Source organism: Amblyomma mixtum, chromosome 1, assembly GCF_055824585.1.
Source record: "Amblyomma mixtum isolate Tamu chromosome 1, ASM5582458v1, whole genome shotgun sequence".
In the NCBI taxonomy this organism is placed as follows: domain Eukaryota; kingdom Metazoa; phylum Arthropoda; class Arachnida; order Ixodida; family Ixodidae; genus Amblyomma; species Amblyomma mixtum.
In genome coordinates, this window is record NC_143012.1 from 46,938,493 (window position 1) to 46,958,787 (window position 20,295).

Sequence of the window (20,295 nt, forward strand, 5' to 3'; positions counted from 1 at the left end):
TGGGTGTGACCCCGTGAAGTTGTGCTTCACCACTGAAACGAAGTACAACCCCCTTCTGTCTACAATAGAGCACCTAACGAATATTGTCTCAAGGCATCCGATTGGGCTATTCAGGGGGGCACCGTAGGCAAGGTATGCGATGAATAGACAAATAAGTTGTCTTCCAATTTGCCCAAATGCTATTAAGGTGTATTAATGTCTAAGCATCATTTGGAACAAAAATGCGCAAGCGAAGACTTGGTGTCTACAGTCCTTTAAACTGCAGCTGCGCGACTAGATATCAGTAATACCCGGTACTACCGCGTTCTTCATCACCTTGGAGGCGGGTAATCTCTGCCCGGTCTCTGATAGCACAGTTCGTAGACGCTTACTACCAAACAGAAATGACCGTTCCTGTGTCGAAAAATTAAGTTTCAAAATGCTCCGCCGTACTTCTCAGCTCCACGTAAGGGCATACGTTAACTTCGGCGTGGATCTTTATGGATAGTCGCGAAGAAAATGGGGTCATTCAAATTCATCAGACACTCACTCTAGGGAAATAGCTCGCACTTGACACGAGCCAGTGAGAAGTCCAGGATAAAATTTAATTGTGAGGCAACTGTGAAATATTGTAAGGCATTATTACTGAAGTATGAAATAATGGTTCATTCTTCCGAAGCGTAGCGAAATCTTTCTTTTAAAGTTTGCCCGTCGCTCGTCTCGACTATAGTATTAACTGGCATAGAAAACGAATAGGAAGAGTTTTTGACGATAGCAAAAAGGTTAATTGCAAAAAAATGCAAGCCTTCCGAGGGGAGATCTGCGAATATATAGATTATTGTAATGAATGTTACGATATATGAAAAAAAAATGCGTTCATAAACAACTTCTCGTTGAATAATGCGCTTGTCCAAAATTTCTGGGCACGGTTACAGTGCAGGTGAAGCAGTTAAGATGAAAGGACACTCATAGTGCTCGTCCACGTTAGTTCCAGGTTGCCGAGTAAAATACTGAACACAAAATAAGCACACTCTGCTATGTGCGATCCGTATGACAGAAAAAGTTAGGTGGTGGTTCAACTCTGTCGACCGAGTTTCACGTAGCAAAAGCTACATAAGCAAATGATGTCTGCCGGATGGCCAGGAGCAGCTTGCCGCAATGTTCGAAGAAGTACTATCACCAAGGAATGAAGCGAGAACAAGGCAATTCAGACACGAACAGAACAATGTGAACATTTTCGAACAGGAATGCTCAATGAAAGCACAAGTTAAATTCACTCCAAAAGCCTGAAGACTGCCCTTCAGAAGTGTTAATCACCCTAGGTAGTGTTTTCTCTCAAGGAACTGATATGTTTGTGTTTTCGTGTTAGCATCTAATTTCTCTTGTTCGCGTTTCATTCGTTGCTGATAGTACATACTTTACTATACGTGCGCTCCTCAGCGCGCTCTACTTCCTCCATAGCGTCTAAGTCAAGCGTACAGCTCTGGTTATATATACGCCATACCTATCGTCATAACTGTGAATTGAATCACGTGACACAACGTGATTACCACGTGGCTTTCTTACTACGTCTGCCGACAACTTGCAAGATGAAAATTCAATCTCAAAGTTCAAGGTCAAACGTCAATGTCAAAGTTCAAGATCAAACGTCAGAGCTCGAAGGTCAAGGCCGAAGGTCAGAGGTGGTCCAATAAGTGGAGCCTCCGAATGACCTTGAAACGACCTTGAGATAAGTCATGGGTAGTGCTGCCATGCACATATACCGAACCATGTGTGGTCCACTAGTGTGTGGTCCACCTAGTGGACCACATCTGGTTCGGTATATGTGCATGGCAACACTACCCATGACTTATCTCAAGGTCGTTTCAAGGCCATTCGGAGGCTTGCGGCGAAATGCGTCCCAGCTATAGTGGTGTAGCTTTCGCTACAAAAAAAAAACACGCAATTGGGTCACGCCTCTGCAAGTCACAAGACATGCGTCAGTTGCGTGTGCTCGTCAAGGCGTGGAGGTCGAGAAAGCCCCTAATCTGCACGTTATACGTAAGGAGGCTGTCTCCGCCCCGTCTTTTAGCCGGTCTCTTTTCGGCACGGTCGTAACCACGACGTTGTCAAACGCTCTTCAACGCAGCCACTCTGCCATGCCTGTCTAAAGCGTGGGGCCAGAAAATCGACTCGCCGTAACGTCGATGCCACACTTGCGACATTACTTACTGAAACATTTGCAGAACCGGCTTCTTAAGAGGTCAGTAAATCGTGCTAAAATATGTATCTGAACCTTCAGATTGCGCTAACAGTGCCTTGCTCGTTGAAGCCGTTGCAATTCAAGAGAGAAATGTGACAAGGATATCGGCGCCGAGGTCACCGGTCATCTCTGGTGAAGAGGGCTTTTATGAATCCCTCCTGGCAGCTGATATGGTGTTACGTCACTTGATAGTACTATGTATAGCAGCCTGTGAAGTGTAATCTCAGCGTCAATTTAACGCAGCGCTGTAGTTGCAGTCATTGACAAAGTTTGGATTCCACCGCTGCCGCGGCAAGCTCTCAAGTTTTCAGAAATACTGTACACTGCAGTGTACGGAGTGGAAATGCTTTTACTGTATACTAGTTTAATCAAACTGTACCAAGTAGTGAACTGAGAGAGCACTGCAAGTATACGAGCCTGAGTGCAAAGTAACGTGTAATGAAGTCAGCACTGCCTGCTGCATGATTGGAAGTTTAGTACGGCTTTTTCGCACTAAAAAAAAACAACGTAAATGGCGTCCTCAGTTCTGGTATACAAAGGTGTTTCCTGCATGGTATCTCATCGTGGCACGAAAAACCGAAACAGTTGGAGCGCTGAGTGCAGAAGTGAGCAATGCCAAATCGAACAATTTATAAACATGCAGTTAAGTATAGGCGTGCTTTTTTTTGCTACACGCATTTCTTTTGACACCTGATACGCTTTATGCGCAATGAAATTTCATGCAGGATTAAAAGCCAACGTAATTCTTTGCTTGCACTACTCAGCGCACAAAAACGAAGCACAAGAACAAGAAGGACGACAGGACGCAGCGCTGAACAACTTTTATTTTTGAAAACGAGGCTGTCTAGTATTTAAGAGCTGCACTATCAGAACATGTGGCCACGAAAATCATAAACGGTAATCATCAAGAACCAAACGAAATCTCAGATACGGTGAAGCGAGGGCAATAACTTGCTTGTCTAAAGAAAGGAAACACAGATTCTGAACGAGGCACAAAAAAAAAAAAAATCTCCATACGCCCGGAACCAACTCTCATAAGGCAACTCTTAAATACTGGACCGTCCCGTTTTCAAAAACAAAAGTTGTTAGTTCAGCGCTCCGTCCGGTCGTCTTTCTTGTTCTTGTGCGCTGAGTCCTGCAAGCATGGAATCAAACCAACTGACCGAACAGCAAGTATTAGTTCTTCGATGGGAACTAAACGTTCGGTTGGCCGCCGTCTCAGTGCGATTTCGCATGCACAGCAGATGATCTCGCGTGTCAGCTTGATTCACCTATTTTCTGACGACCGCCACCACTGAAGCAGTTATACTAAATTACTGGCGTGATTCGCCAAAAGAGCCGCTGAGAAGCACGCGTCGCACCTCCTTCCTCTCTCACCCAGTCTCATTAGCGTATGAAGCAGCCGTACGTATGTTTCCCTCATGTTTCGACATGAGGGTGGATACACACTGTATATACAATAGACGCCGCGGAAATGTCGCCCTTCTTCTGTGAGTGCTCCGGCTTACGTAACAAAGTCTCCTACGCCTCACTGTAAACACAAATACGCCTATATGGGAATCTTCTCCGGAAATTGCACAGCAGTTATGTAAACTATGCACAGGCCTCGCGTCTGATGTCCCTTGTATCTTTTTCCTGTTTATTTTTCTGCCATAACCCAATGTACACCACGTGCGTGCCTGTTTGTTAATGCACCGTACTCTGCTCATTCCTGCTTTGGCCGCCAAAAGGCGGCAGAGAGCATTGTAAATTAAATAAAATGAATAAATAAAGAGAGAGTTAGCCCCCCCCCCTCGCGCACTAGAGGATGGCTTATTCTCTTTTTACACCTTTCTGTTTACAGTGCAGGGTGTATATGCAACACAGCATCCGGCTTCCGAGGGTGCACGCGTCAACGCTGCGAAGGCGACGTTCGCGCTCTGCTTAGCGCGGGAACCCTAATGGTAGCTCGAGGTGCCTGCAGGAACAGAAACTCTAAAAGAAGAGACAGAAAGGGTGCAAAAGGAGGAGTACAAATAAAGGCTGGGGCGAAACTTGCTGTGTGCACCCCCTATACTCTTTAAACAGAAAGGAATAAAAAGGGAATAGGCTCCCTTTTATAAAAGAGAGCGCTAGAGGGGATTTTATTCCCTTTTTACTCCCATGTAGGTGTATTCGTGTTTAGAGAGTACACTGCATTGAAAACCAGGGCGCATTGGGAAATAAGGTAGCAGTTACTCCTTAGCATCAACCTTTGCAGCCAAACGGCTAGAAAGGAAACCTATACAGCTTGCACAGAAACTTTGTACTTGAATAAAGATTCGTCCAGGTCCGGGAATAAAACCCGGGACCACTGCCATAACGAGGCAGCCGCTCTATACCAATGGGGCAATCGCCATCTGTAACTGTGTGGCTACTTCTGGATGAATCATCATCATCATCATCACCACGTGCGTAACTACGTCCACAGCTGGAGAACGGCCTCTCCCCTGTTACGGCCGCGGCCACCTTGACCCCGCTATGTTCCTAATCTCAGCTGCCCACATGACTACATGCCACCCCTGCTACGTTTGGCTAATGAATAATTACAGATTCTACGGATGTACGAATGGTAATGACTAATCACTACCTTTTGTTACTCCCACTCGGTTTCCTCTATAGTCTAAACACACTTGGGAGTGTGTTAAGGTGCTCCTCAGCACCCTTTCCGCCCCGATAACCTCTGAAAGCGTGCTTTCTTGTGCGTGTGTGTGTGTGTGGGGGGGGGGGGGGAGTATCTGCGCGCAAAAGGCTCGTTCGTCATTTTGTGAGCTCAGCAGCTGTGTTGGTCTTTTTAAGACAGGCCGTAAAAGGGGTTCACTGTCTGTAGCATGCATTCGTAAATACGTGGCTCAAACCGCCTTAAAGAATGTTTGCTCATTCTCCAACCAAAAAGCGCAAAAAGAGTTTCAAAATGTCTACATAGGAGTGGTGAAATCGTGTGCGTCACAAGAGGCAAGAAAAGCGTCGAGTAAAACATGCCAGGGTTTTATAAAGAGTACACTGCAAGTTTCATGCTTTTTCTGGCAACTGTTAAAGAAACCGATCAGCAAAAGCTCAGTTCTGCTTTTGACATCATTTTTGCACAGCAGACGTGCAAGTAAGTGCAAGCTCCGGGAAAAATCGGGCGAGTCCGCTCGCCACTTGGCTTCGAAGTCCAGGTTGTTCTGCCTTTATTTACTAAAGGGCGGAAAAGCGCGTGAGTCACTGAATAACTTTTAGGAAGGTTTCGGCATTCGATATTGACATAAGAACAAAAAAAAAAAACGTTTTCGCCTAGCATCTGGCCTTAAGCTAGTCTAATCAAAGAATAAGGGAGTAATTCCTGATTAGAATCGAACCAAGCACGGCCATACGGCTACAAAGGAAAGATATACAGCTTTCCTTTGTAGCTCCGGGCTAGGGCGAATTTTTTTTTTGAACTACAAAGTTTCTGTAAAGGCTGTATAACCTGTCCTTTGTCGGCGTATGGCTGCACTTGGGTGGATGCTAATGAGTATAATTGCTCCCACATTACAAATTTTCTCCACCTTGGGGTATTACCCTAAAGATTGGGCTAATCAAAGAATATAACTGAGGTAAAACTGAAACTCCGCAAAAAATGAGAGAAGTGAATTGCCCCGTCTGCTAAAAAGAGAAGTTACGCCTGTTTGAGTTGCATGCCGTCGTAATAATCTTGTCTTCCTCGCTTCCTACGCTTGTGTTATCGCTATTATCGCCCACATGATTTAATATTACTTTTATCCCCCTTGCTTGGCGCTTACGTGATGAGACTGATATTAAGTTTTTATTGTACGCTGATGACATCACTGTGTGGAGCACCCATCACGACCTGTTAACTCGAGCCTCCGCCCTACAATCAGCCCTAGATATTACGTCAACTTATGCCTCTTCAATTGGTCTTCAGCTTTCAGTGAGCAAAACTTCGTATGTGTCAGCTGCCAACCGCTGGGGACGCCCTAAACTAGCTGCGACACCAATTCGTCTCCATCTATCCGGAACTCCACTTCAAGAAAGTTCGACCGTCAAAATATTGGGCTTGACAATACACGAGTCAGGAACAGGGACTGCTTGGCTTTCTCGAGCTAGAAAGCAAGCGATTCAGGCGTTAGGTCTGATTAGACGCATTGCTCCTAAAACAGGTGGCGCCCGCTCTCATGTTGCAAGGCAGTTGGTGCGGGCGGTTGTGCAACCGCGCCTCGTTTACCAAGCCCAATTCCAGCGTTTGACGAGGGCGGAAAAGCGTATGAGTCACTGAATAACGTCTAGGAAGGTTTCGGCATTCGATATTGACATAAAAACAAAAAAAAAAAAACGTTTTCGCCTAGCATCTGGCCTTAAGCTAGTCTAATCAAAGAATAGGGGAGTAATTCCTGATTAGAATCGAACCAAGCACAGCCATACGGCTACAAAGGAAAGATATACAGCTTTCCTTTGTAGCTCCGGGCTAGGGCGAATTTTTTTTTTGAACTACAAAGTTTCTGTAAAGGCTGTATAACCTGTCCTTTGTCGGCGTATGGCTGCACTTGGGTGGATGCTAATGAGTATAATTGCGCCCACATAACAAATTTTCTCCACCTTGGGGTATTACCCTAAAGACTGGGCTAATCAAAGAATATAACTGAGGTAAAACTGAAACTCCGCAAAAAATGAAAGAAGTGAATTCCCACGTCTACTAAAAAGACAAGTTACGCCTGTATGAGTTGCATGCCGTCGTAATCATCTTGGTTTGCTGGCTTCCTGTGCTTGTGTTATCGCCGGGGCGAAACTCTTTTCCGTCGCCTTGCAAACTGCTTGCACCAAACGGTCGGCGTAGTACGCAACGATGTCGCTAGTACCAGTCATCCCATCACGAGACGCGAGACATGAATCTATGAGGGACACGATAGACCCTTATCGGAAGGGGGCTGGAAACCGGACGGAAGTAGGAGCGCCGGTGAAATTGTAGAAAAGATTATCAACCATCCGACCCACGTCAGCCACACCACTTGAGGGTGTCGCTTTCCGTAACAGCTTTAGAGGCCTCCTTTGCACTATCTAAGACTACCGGTCTGTGCCGTCTGCAACTTCCACAGCCCACCGCCGCCTACGCAGTCGTCTGCTACTTTTACAGGCGTCTGCATCATGCGTCACAGACGATGTCACGCCACTGCCAGCGCACGTCAAGGCGTCACGCAGAGTCTGTAAGCGAAACAACATCGACCACTACATCGCATCAGTGTTTGTCTCCGACGGAGCCTAGTAGTACGCTCAATGGCTCACGCACTATTGCTACTGCTGTTTACCAGCGGAAAGATCCCGGCGAGCCTTCCAACCGGCCGCCAGTCAGTCGATGAGCCTCGCGCCACGCCCACCCAAAAGCCCAAAAGCCGTCGCCGCCGGCTTGAAAACACTGCGCGGATGAACACAACAACGCGAACGCGTGCAGACGACGCGGCCGCCAAAAGGGATCAACGCCTGTTTTCGACCGCGTTCATCCGGATGGATGGATGGATGGATGGATAGGAGCGCCCCCTTTGAAACGGGGTGGTGGCAATTGCCACCATGCTCAGCTTTTCTTTATTTATTATTTTTTTGTTTACTGTGTTGGCAATTCTCATTAAGATTCTCCATCAACTTTGCCTACGGTTTCCTACTATTCTAACCTTATGCCACATCTCTGCTTTTCAACCACCAATCCTCCAATCGCTTTTTGCTGACTTCCACTGCAGATTTATTTACATGACCATTGTTATCTTTAAACCCTAGGGCCTCAGAAAGAGTGACTGTGCCTGCATCGACATCCGGATGGATACCATCACATTTGATTATGAGGTGTTCAATTGTTTCCACAGATCTACCACACACTGCACATGTGTCATCTTCTTCGTTAAATTTCTTTTTGTAGCTGCGCGTTCTAAGACACCCTGATCTAGCTTCAAAAAGTAGGGCACTGCCTCTTGAGTTATCATAGAAAAATTCTTTCCTGATCTGCCTTTTCCAGAATCGATATAGTTCTACACTATGTTTCTTTTCCATTGAATTCATCCAATTTTTAACTTCCGCGTTTTTAACCTGTCGTTTAATGCTCTTTCTTTCTCCGTCCTCATGACCGGCATACTTACTGGTTAGTTTTCTAGTTCTTTTCCGCCACTGTGAGTCAACGTTCTTTCTGTATAAATATTTAAATACCTTAGCTGCCCATCTGTTATCGTCCAATTTCCTCAGGCGTTCTTCATATAGTATTTTACTCTTAGCTTCCCGTGCCTCAAACGATGCCCAGCCCATATCCCCTTGTACTGCCTCGTTTGTGGTTTTGCCGTGGGCACCTAGTGCTAATCTTCCAACAGCTCTCTGATTTACGTCTAATCTCGACTGAACTTCTGCCCTTAAGCACAGAACCGCATTGCCGAAAGTAAGTCCCGGCACCATTATTCCTTTCCAAATACCTCTTAGTACTTCATATTTGTTGTACCCCCATAATGCCCTATGTTTCATTATCCCGGCGTCTCTTCGTCCTTTTGCCCTAAGAGCCTGTTCATGCTTTTCCGTGTATATCTGCCCTTCGTTTAGCCATATCCCGAGGTATTTGTATTCGGCCACTTTGGGTATTTCGTGGCCTTGTATTGTAAGCACCTGATCAGTTGTATCGTTAAAAATCATCACACCTGATTTAGTTGCACTAAAACTGAATCCTAGAGCGTCTCCTTCGTCTCCACAGCAATTAACCAAAGTTTGTAAATCTTCCTGGCTATCTGCTAACAGTACAATATCGTCCGCATACATTAAACCCGGGAGTCGCTGCTCAACTACATTTCCGCCTAATCTGTACGATAGATTATAACCCAGATTACTTTCTTCTAGCCTTCTTTCCATATTTATCACGTAAAGCATGAACAGCAGCGGTGATAGAGGGCAACCTTGCCTTAATCCTTTGTGCACCCCTACAGTTGTGGTACTTTTTTTCCCTTCCCATGTAATTTCAACTTCATTATCTCGGTAGATTTCCTGTAGAAAATCAATTACCTCATCACCAATACCTAAATCTTTCAATATGCTCCACAGGAGTTCCCTGTTCACGTTATCGTATGCACCGCTTATGTCTAGAAAGGCTATAAACAGAGGTCTATTTTCCGCCTTAGCTATTTCTATGCATTGGGTAAGCACGAACAGGCTATCATCTAACCGCCTACCCCTTCTGAACCCATTCTGAAGTTCTCCGAGTATCCTATTCCCTTCTACCCATGACTGCATTTTTAATTTCACCGCCTGCATTGCCAGCCTGTACATAACAGATGTTATCGTAATCGGACGGAAGGATTTTATGTTCATCTTATCTCCTTTCCCTTTATAAATCAAATTCATTTTACTCTGTCTCCAGCTGTGCGGAATTTGCTGATTTGTTATGACTGCCTCCAATGCTTTTATCAGCGCGTCCTTGCTTCTTGGGCCAAGTTCATTAATCAGCTTAATTGGAATTTCGTCTATCCCTGCGGATGTGGTTTTAGGAATATTCGCTTCCGCCTTTTCCCAGTTAAGACTAGTCAGTTCTAAGCTGTTCTCTTTTGTGCTGTCCTGTGTTGCCGCCTCACTTGGGGAGATTACCCCATTGGCGTCGCTAAAAGACGCAGCTATAAATGACGTAATGTAGTCCACAGCATCGTCTCCCTCCAAACATTTTCCCTCAGCATCTATAATCTGTTCCTGCTTTCTTTGATTTGTTTTTCCCAACCAGCTTATATGGTTCCAGAATTTTCTTGGCCCCCCTTTATTTGCCTCGCGAACTTCAGCCAGCCATTTATCAGAGGACTGCTTTATTTTAGCCTGGACTAGGACCTGAACTTGCTGTTTCTTTTGTCGATAAGATTCCCATTTTTTTCCTATTTCCTCTACAGATAACTGCGCCCTCTTTGCTTCTCTGTGTTCCCTTGAAGCCACCCGTCGTTGTTCGATGGCCTCCTTAATTTCCATATTCCACCAGCTTCGTGGCTTCCTCTTTCCTCTCCAGCGGTTAACTCCTTTCACTTGTTTCATTTTTGTAGCGATGAGCAGTTCCAACTGATTATAATCCCAATTTTCCATGTGGCGTTTCTCAATTATTTCTTCTATATCGGCTGATATTAGCGCTATTTGTTCATCATTTAATTTTGCGTTGTCTTTTGGACTTCGTTGCATTTCTCTTTTGACTAGGGCTCCCAACTGTAGACTAATACGTTTATGATCACTTCCTAGGCTGTCCTTCCCCTCTTCGTCTATTTCCATTATTGCGAGCTTGCTATAGATGCCCTGCGACATTAGACAGTAGTCAATGGTTGTTTGCCTGTTACGGGATTCCCACGTGATTTGTCCCTCACATTTAGTTTCTCTATTGACAATAACTAAGTTGTGCCGCTCACACAAGTCTAGCATTAACTTCCCGTTACAATCTGTGTATCCATCCAGATCCTCGATGTGGCCGTTCATGTCTCCAAGTAAAATAATATCGACACCGTCTCCAATCTGCTTTATATCGTCATTGAGGCACTTAACTAGATCCTTGTTTTCTTGCCTGCATTTGTCCCCGGTCCCTAAATAAACTACCCCTAGCCATGTCCTTTTGCCAGCAATTGTACCTGATACCCAGACATGTTCTTTGCAAGTTGATTTTATTCTTTGCCAATTTGTTCCTTGATGTATCAGCATACCTACTCCTCCTCCCTTCTTCTCCGTTGTTGTTCTGTTGCACCCTTCCCAGACATAGCCATCGATGAAAGGTGGATCTTCTAGATCCCTCAGATGTGTCTCGCATAGAGCGTACACACCTACTGCTTCGTCCTTTAACTGCTGTTCTATTTCTAGCCATTTCGCTCTCTTTCTACCCCCTTGCATGTTTATGTAACTGATCCTGGCGTTAAATTTCTTTTTCGTAGTTTTCTTTCTGGGCCTCCTAGTGGCCATCCGCAACCGAAAAGTAGCGCCACCTCACGGTAGTGGCAGCGGCGTGTTTTGTAAGTAGCGCGAGCATCGCTTATCACCCCTCCGCCCTTTTCGCGGTCAAACACGCCTGCCTATGCAAAGCGCGTGACGGACCGCGGTGCGCTGCTGCTATTCAGTCGAGACACGTAGGTCTTCTTCAAATTCAAACTCTGTTTCACCCGAGCGGTTCTCGCAGATTCACGCCTACGCGCGTTCCCGCGCGTGAAGCGGCGTCGAAATGGAGGTCGCCGCGTCGTCTGCTTCGGACGGGTGGCGTGGAAGGGGGGCCCAACGGCGGCCCGGTTAAAAATGTGGCGTGATTTCGTCTGGCGGCTCTTCCAGGAAGCGGACCTCACTCCCCGCCAGTGCAGCGAGCGAGCGAGGCTTTACTACCACTTTTCCTCGTTCCCGATCGATCCACTGTGGACCAAACGGCGCTGGCGTCGCGGAACCGTTATAACGGCAGAAGAGCGCGAAGTGGGGAGGGGGGGTATAATAAAGACGTAAAGAGAGACTGAACCTTCCTCCTCCGATAGGTCGCTTTCGCGCATTGTTGCGCGGCTTCTCGCGCGCGATTGTCGCTGTTTTTACGTTGCATTGCTGATTCCTGTTTCTTGTTTATTTTTTATCCGATCTGTTCTTCCTTCGCTCTCATCAAGATCCCCAATGAAAGTGTGAGGTCAAGTGCATGCGATGCCCCGATGCTCTTGAGCTGGCCGTCGTTGTTAGCAAGCGGAAGAAAGAGAGGAGATAAAACAGGAAGTGACAGCTCATATAGGGGGCATCTGTCTGTCTAGTTTGCAATGGTTCTTCGAGCGATCGCGGTTTATCGCCCCGGTAGATATCCGTAGACAACTGAAAGAACCTATGTGCGGTCAAGGACGAGGCTGTCGAAGTGACAAAGCTGACGAGGCCTATTATTTTACTTTCCATAGCTTGCGTCCCCCAAGAGGAAGAATGAGGGGTGTTAACCCCGCCGCAAGCTCCACTAAAGTTCCTCTTCTCCAAGACCACATTGTCTTTATGACTCCGGCCCAAGTTGGCAACGTTATCCTTAGGCAGCGCATGAACATGGGAGTTGTACTTTGCGCCACACTCCCAGACGGTGCTGTTCACACCAGGAAACTCCCTCAAATAGCGGTCCGCGGAGAAGGATGCGCCTGAAAGGCAAATCCACAGAATTGGCACTATTAACAGAAAAAGAATTCATTATTGACGCTTTTGAACACAAGGAACTTGTACTAGGACTGTATATTGATTTCACGAAAGCATTTGACTGCGTACATCATGTAACCTTATTATCTAAGCTGCAGCATTACGGAATACGCGGTAGTGCAAATCGTCTCCTTTCCTCATACCTTCAAAACAGGTGCCAGTATGTCAGCAATAACAATCACAATTCCGACATAAGAACCATCACTTCCGGCGTACCCCAAGGGAGTATTCTTGGACCTCTGCTATTTGTTGTTTATATTAACGACATTTTTTCGCTTCTAAACACAGCTACATGGGTTGGGTACGCGGATGATACTGCTATGTTTTTCAGAGGGGCAAATACTGATGATCTAGTCTGCTCGGCAAATCACGCTTTATCATTAGTTAGAGACTGGTCGCAAACAAATGACCTGCGGTTGAATACCAAAAAAACTCAAGCTGTTCTTTTCCGTACTAAGAACACAAAGGTAAACCTCAAGGGCAAAATTCTTTTAGACTGCGAAGAGGTAAGCATTATTAATGAAATTAAGACTCTTGGCGTAACATTATCGGAAACTCTAACTTGGAACAAGCATGTTGATGGGCTTTGCAACAAACTTAATAAGGTTTGCGGGATACTAAACAGACACCGCAACTTCTTGCCAACAGCAGTTAAACGCTTAATTTATAACGCACTATTTTTGTCGACACTTAACTACTGCCATTTAGTCTGGTCAACTACAACGAAAGAAAACATACAGAAACTTAAAATCTGCCAGAAACGTGCCTTGCGTGCTATTGCTAATGTCCCTTGTCATGCACACACTTCCGATTACTTCTTGCGCTATAAGCTTCTTCCCACGGAATGCATTTATCCTTACCGTCTATCTTGTACATATCGCTCATCCGTATCGGCGTGCAATCACAGCATCCTGAATTTTTTAAACCTTCGCCCCCGCACTCACATTTACAATACACGTCATAGTGACGCATGGGTGGTGCCTCACTGTTGTACAGAGTACGGTCGCCAGTCCATTTCGTATCATGCTGCTGTTCTTCTAAATAGCCTTGCGCTCATCGATACCTTCCCGGAAAAATTGTCATTACGAGCGCTACATGCACATTTCCTTGCAGCCAACATCACATGATTCTCTTGTATGATTGCGTTTTGTGTTTTTCTTGGTGCCTTTTATTTTTTATTGGTGCTTTTTTTGCTGTAAAATGTCTTAATTTCTGCTACCACTAAAGGTAACGTCTTTTTCCAGAATTTTAAAAAATTGAAAATTATTGAACTGAACGTGTTTTTAATCTGAGTGTGTTTGAAATTTTTATGTTTAAAACCTGATGTGTACTAGAACGTGTATTTCGAATGTATTTAAAACTGCATGTGCTTTCATTTGGAGTGATTTTGTTCTGTAGGGTGCAAAATTTTAGGTCTGAGATGAAGTGTGAAATTTAATTCTGTATGTGCACGAGCAATACTACCGAACTGTACATAGAGGGGGCCGGGCTTTGTCAAGCCGCAGTTATGCGGCTTTTACCCGTCACCCCCTTTTCTCCTTGAGAGAGAAATAAAGACGATTTGATTTGATTTGAAATAATGAAATAAGTTTCAACCAAATCATACCCAGCAATTCTGGACAAAAGCATTTTTGAACAGGAAATAGTTTATGAACGCAGTTTTTTGTTCATATATTGTAAGATTTCACCATAACAATCTTCACTATAACAATTCACTATAACAATCGGCATATCACCGTCGGCAGGCTTGCATTTGCATTAACTATTTTCCTACCGTCAAAAGCGTTCCCCATTCGTTTTCTGTGGCAATCTTAGCTGCTCGATGCGAGCGATGGAAATACTATAAAAGAAAGATTTTGCAACATATCGGAAGAATGGACCATTACCTTGAACATTTCCATACAAGTAACTTACAATTTTCTATTATTCAAAATTTTTGTCAAAGAATGTTGGACGTGAAACTACTAGTTTATGAGCCAACACGTGGGAACAAATGAACCTTTTGTCGGTGAACAGTAAAACAAGCTTTTGGGCAAGTTGGTAACATTCTTGATTCATACCGGCAGCGAAGAAGCACACACACACAGAGAGAAGGAACATGCAAAAACACGGTCGAACGCTGCACTCACAACTCGTTTCGTGCTTAAAAAAGGCTCACGCGTCTGCGCACTACACAGAGGAAAAAACGCACAACCACCACATGCCAAGGTAGCACCAGAAAACATCTTATCATGGTTAGAGCGAAACAGAACTGCGCGAGGACGACGGGACAAAAGAAGGCACGAAAACACACACACAAAGCGCAGTTTACTCGGCGCGAACATGTCACCAGGAAGGGCCCGGGGCGCCGAAGAGCCTCTGGATTTCGGGCGGCACAATCTTACGCTTCAGGCAGTAGCCCAAGACTCTTGACTGACACGTTGACAGTGCGATGAGGTTAACATAGGTGGTTGCCGCTTGTCCCTTGTTCATAGGAAGAGTGGTAGTAGAAGAAATGTATTGAAGTAAGACATGATGTTGGGCTAGTCGGTTCATGGTTAGAGCAAAACAGAACTGCGCGAAGACGACGGGACAAAAGAAGGCGCGAGAAGAAGGCGCGTGTGTGTGTGCGCGCGCGCGCGCACGCACACACACACACACACACACACACACACACACACACACACACACACACACACACACACACACACACACACACACACACACACACACACACACACACACACACACACACACACACACACACACACACACACACACACACACACACACACACACACACACACACACACACACACACACACACACACACACACACACACACACACACACACACACACACACACACACACACACACACACACACACACACACACACACACACACACACACACACACACACACACACACACACACACACACACACACACACACACACACACACACACACACACACACACACACACACACACACACACACACACACACACACACACACACACACACACACACACACACACACACACACACACACACACACACACACACACACACACACACACACACACACACACACACACACACACACACACACACACACACACACACACACACACACACACACACACACACACACACACACACACACACACACACACACACACACACACACACACACACACACACACACACACACACACACACACACACACACACACACACACACACACACACACACACACACACACACACACACACACACACACACACACACACACACACACACACACACACACACACACACACACACACACACACACACACACACACACACACACACACACACACACACACACACACACACACACACACACACACACACACACACACACACACACACACACACACACACACACACACACACACACACACACACACACACACACACACACACACACACACACACACACACACACACACACACACACACACACACACACACACACACACACACACACACACACACACACACACACACACACACACACACACACACACACACACACACACACACACACACACACACACACACACACACACACACACACACACACACACACACACACACACACACACACACACACACACACACACACACACACACACACACACACACACACACACACACACACACACACACACACACACACACACACACACACACACACACACACACACACACACACACACACACACACACACACACACACACACACACACACACACACACACACACACACACACACACACACACACACACACACACACACACACACACACACACACACACACACACACACACACACACACACACACACACACACACACACACACACACACACACACACACACACACACACACACACACACACACACACACACACACACACACACACACACACACACACACACACACACACACACACACACACACACACACACACACACACACACACACACACACACACGCGCGCGCGCGCGCGCGCGCGCGCACGCACGCACGGGACAAAATAAGGCGCGAATACACACACACACACACACACGTGTGTGTGTGTGTGTGTGTGTATTCGCGCCTTCTTTTGTCCCGTCGTCTTCGGGCAGTTCTGTTTTGCTCTAACCATGAACCGACTAGCCCAACATCATATCTTATCATATTGCAGCGAAAAGATTGAACTCCAAAGTGTACAAAAAAAACCCCGAAGGATCACTAACACAGCAATCAGCTCTTTTCTTTATATGAATGACCTCCAGGAGTTCACGTGCCGTTTGATACTTGCTGCTGCTTAGAATTCTAACATTCTCGAAACGCGGCGAACATGTCGTGCATGACTAGCAGTGCTTAACCAAGTGCACATTTTCTTTTTTCTTTAAATTCCTTTAGTGCTCCCCAAGCCAGTGAAGAGGTCATGGAAAGCCTGCTAACCGGTGGACCGTTCGTAGGTATCGAATGCAGTGCCTGGATTCTCGCGCGCGAGCGTATAAAACTTGTATAGCTTTTGTATTGTGTAAATATCGTTCCTTGCTCTTCGTTATATTTTCTTCGCTATCCCCGCTGCACTTCTCTGCGGTATCCGCTGCCTGTCCCTTTCATTTCCGCTGGCCGCAGCTCCGGTGCTTAATAGACAACTATTGCCACGGCCAGCAACATTCTTTCCTTCCTTTTCGCATTTTTCTTTTAACAAACCATTACTACGACCACTAGGTAACAATTGCAGCAGTTGTATCGTGGACTCGAGCTCTAATCGAGAAATACTCTAATTTATTTGTATTTGTTCACGTTTCATATGATTACGATAAGCCGGAACTAAAGCGACAAAAAAACTCCTTGGACCCCCCCGAGGGAAGGCTTCTCGGCAGTTCAGAGGGATATATTTGTTCAATCAGGCAATACTAAATGATTCCCTGCGTGTGAGGGTGTTATCGTTTTGCTTGTAATCAAGCAAGTCTGCAAGGCGGCGAAGATTTCTTACCTACAAAAGTAAATAGATTTTTGCTCGCTTTTATATTAGATCACGCATATGTGCCTGATATAATATGATATGATCACGCATATGTGCCTGATATGATAAGGCAGAAGATAAAAAGGATGGGATACTTCAGCTGCCTCGCTCTGGTATAGATATACCTGAGCTGTCCAATAAAACACATTGTTACTCTGGTTGGTATATCTTACTACACAAAAAAATGGCTGAGGCTTAACTTCGTTAAGCCTGGAGAATGCGAAGCATCATCGTGTCGCGTAATTTGGAGGCGCACAACTACAGCGCAACATGTCCAGAGAAGACCATAGCGGTCGTCGCCAGGCGCGCGCGGAAGCGTTGGCGCGATACTATGGTAACCAACAACATGTGTATTACGTGGACGTTGCCGGCCCACACCACGGGGTGTGGTACACGGCCGCAGTCGTACACAACACAAACACAGTCAACGGGCTCACTTTCAAAGCCTACAGCGCAACACACGCGGAGGAGATTGCCATTGCTCTTGCTCTCACTACTCCCAAGTCGAAACACATCATCACCGACTCGCGAGGGGCCTGTCGGAACTACGAGTTGGGCTGGGCTCCCCCGCTTGCCTGGCGCATACTGGAATATAGCTGTCGATCTGAAGATCCAACTCCACGCAACCTGATTTGGGCCCCCGGTCACCAGGGACTCCAGGGAAACGAACAGGCCGATCAGGCCGCCCGCGCACTCTCTCCCCGGGCTATCTCCCTGTCCTTGGAAGGGTACTCCCAATCAGACAATCTGGCCATTACATTCAAACAAATCACCGATTACTACAAGGAGGAGCACCGGCGCTACCCGGCCCCTTGTAAGGGTCTGGATCGCGCTGACGAGCGCCTCCTCATCAAAATTCTTACTAACACTGTACTGTGCCCGGCGGTGCTTAAACATTTCAATACATCATTTGATGGCGCGTGCCAGTTCTGTGGGGAGGTGGCTGACACCTTCCACATGGTTTGGGCGTGTCAGTCAAACCCATCTATCCCCCCCAACCCCAACCCCACCAGAGAGGACTGGGAGGCGGCCCTGCTCGGCTGTCAGGACCTAAAGACCCAAAAGGCCTTGGTTCACCGGACGCGGGCGGCGTTGCTTGCCAATGGGGCCCCGGAATAGGGGCTCCACCTAGTATTGTTAGGGGAAAGGGCCAATAGGGCCTACCCCAATCACCTCTCTGTAAATATTTATTGTATTATAAATGTTTTTCACCACCACCACTACAGCGACGGCGCGAGGTGGGCCCCCGTTTCTCCACTGTCGTGACGTCATCGTGTCACGTGGTGTGACGTCATGTATCACGTGATTTGGAGGCGCATAACCACGGTGAAGGGCTGAAGTGGTAGCTAAAGTAGTATGCTTCGCATAAAAACAAACTGCACAAACTGGGAGGATCACTGTGATCTGCCTACCGTGGGGAGCGTTCCGCGTTACGTAACCTGTCTGCTGTGTATAGAGGTGCGCATCAATGTCTACAGTCTAAACAGAAAAGAGTAGAAAGGCTCTCTGTGTGTATGTTGGTGTTTCTCCGGCAGCGAAAGACGCAGTTGTTGCTGAGAAAATTCGGTTAAAAAATTTACCGCTACGCGGTGAAACACGTGACATCTACACCGAAAAGGATTCTGTGATCACCACGTTCGAATGAATGACTGTGTTGTCTAGCCCGTGAGATCCGGGTAAAAATGTGTCGACTCAATCGCGTCTACTTGCGATGTAGGGCAATGATGGGGACATTTGTAAATCATTTTTTTTTTCAGCATAGAAGAAGCGCAAAAGATAAAAAGGCAAGAAGAAGGACGACACGTCGCGAGGAGTTACTCATACTTAAATTTTTATTTCAAAGCATAGAATGAATAAACAAACCTCGTAAAAAAATGTAGCAGCAAGCTCAAATCAAAGAACAGAACAAACATCGGGCGAAACATAGAACCAGTAAGAAACCCACTGTAACGGGACATATGATCCGAAATCAAAGAAGAACCGAAAGCCATAAAAAGCTTATTCCACGTGCCGCCAAAATACTCATGTCAATTCCTTCTCAGTCAGCGCAATCGATGGTTCGCTTAGACGAGCGTTTCCTTTCTGTGTTATGTGAGAGGCCTGGGCTATTTCGTAGTCGTGACAGTTGCGACCCTGGTCAACCATATGCGGTGACCCCCACAGCGATCTTTCGGGTTCGTTGTGTCGCACGTTCGCACAGCGTCCTGTCTGAAGTAGGTCTTCCCACAGGAAACCGGGGGTTCGTACTCCACGCCCTTCTTACATGGAACCAACTCGGATGTGTGACCCATATCGCACCCCTTCTGATTCTGCCGCCTCCGATTTGTTGTCTTACTGCTCCCCCACGCATAAACCTTCGGCAGCTTGTTCGGGGCATAAAATTGTATCATCTAAGTTCCCAGTGCTTAAGTTACGCGAAAACTGGTGTTTGTAGAGCACCAACAGGCTTTGTATCACTTGCCACATGGCGCTAAACAGGCACGGACACAGGGAGACACACAGGACGGGCGCTAACTTACAACTGAAGTTTATTGCATGAAACCAGGCAATATAACACAGAAGAGGAGATCAAAACCTTTCAAATAAGGAAGCACTCAAACAGCGTTATCGTCGAACAACATTTACCGATTAGCAGACATGAACAGCATTTCCTTGTCAGACAGAAACATTGAGGCAGCACTGACGCACGTATCTTCTTTCTGCGAATGTATATTGAACGCCTCTACAATTTCCCTTATAAGCTGATCTTTGTGGCAATCAATGACAACAGACAAAGAAGTGTCCTGGCTGTTATCCGGATTTCAAAAACTCTGTTGTCATTGATTGCCACATAGATCAGCTTATAAG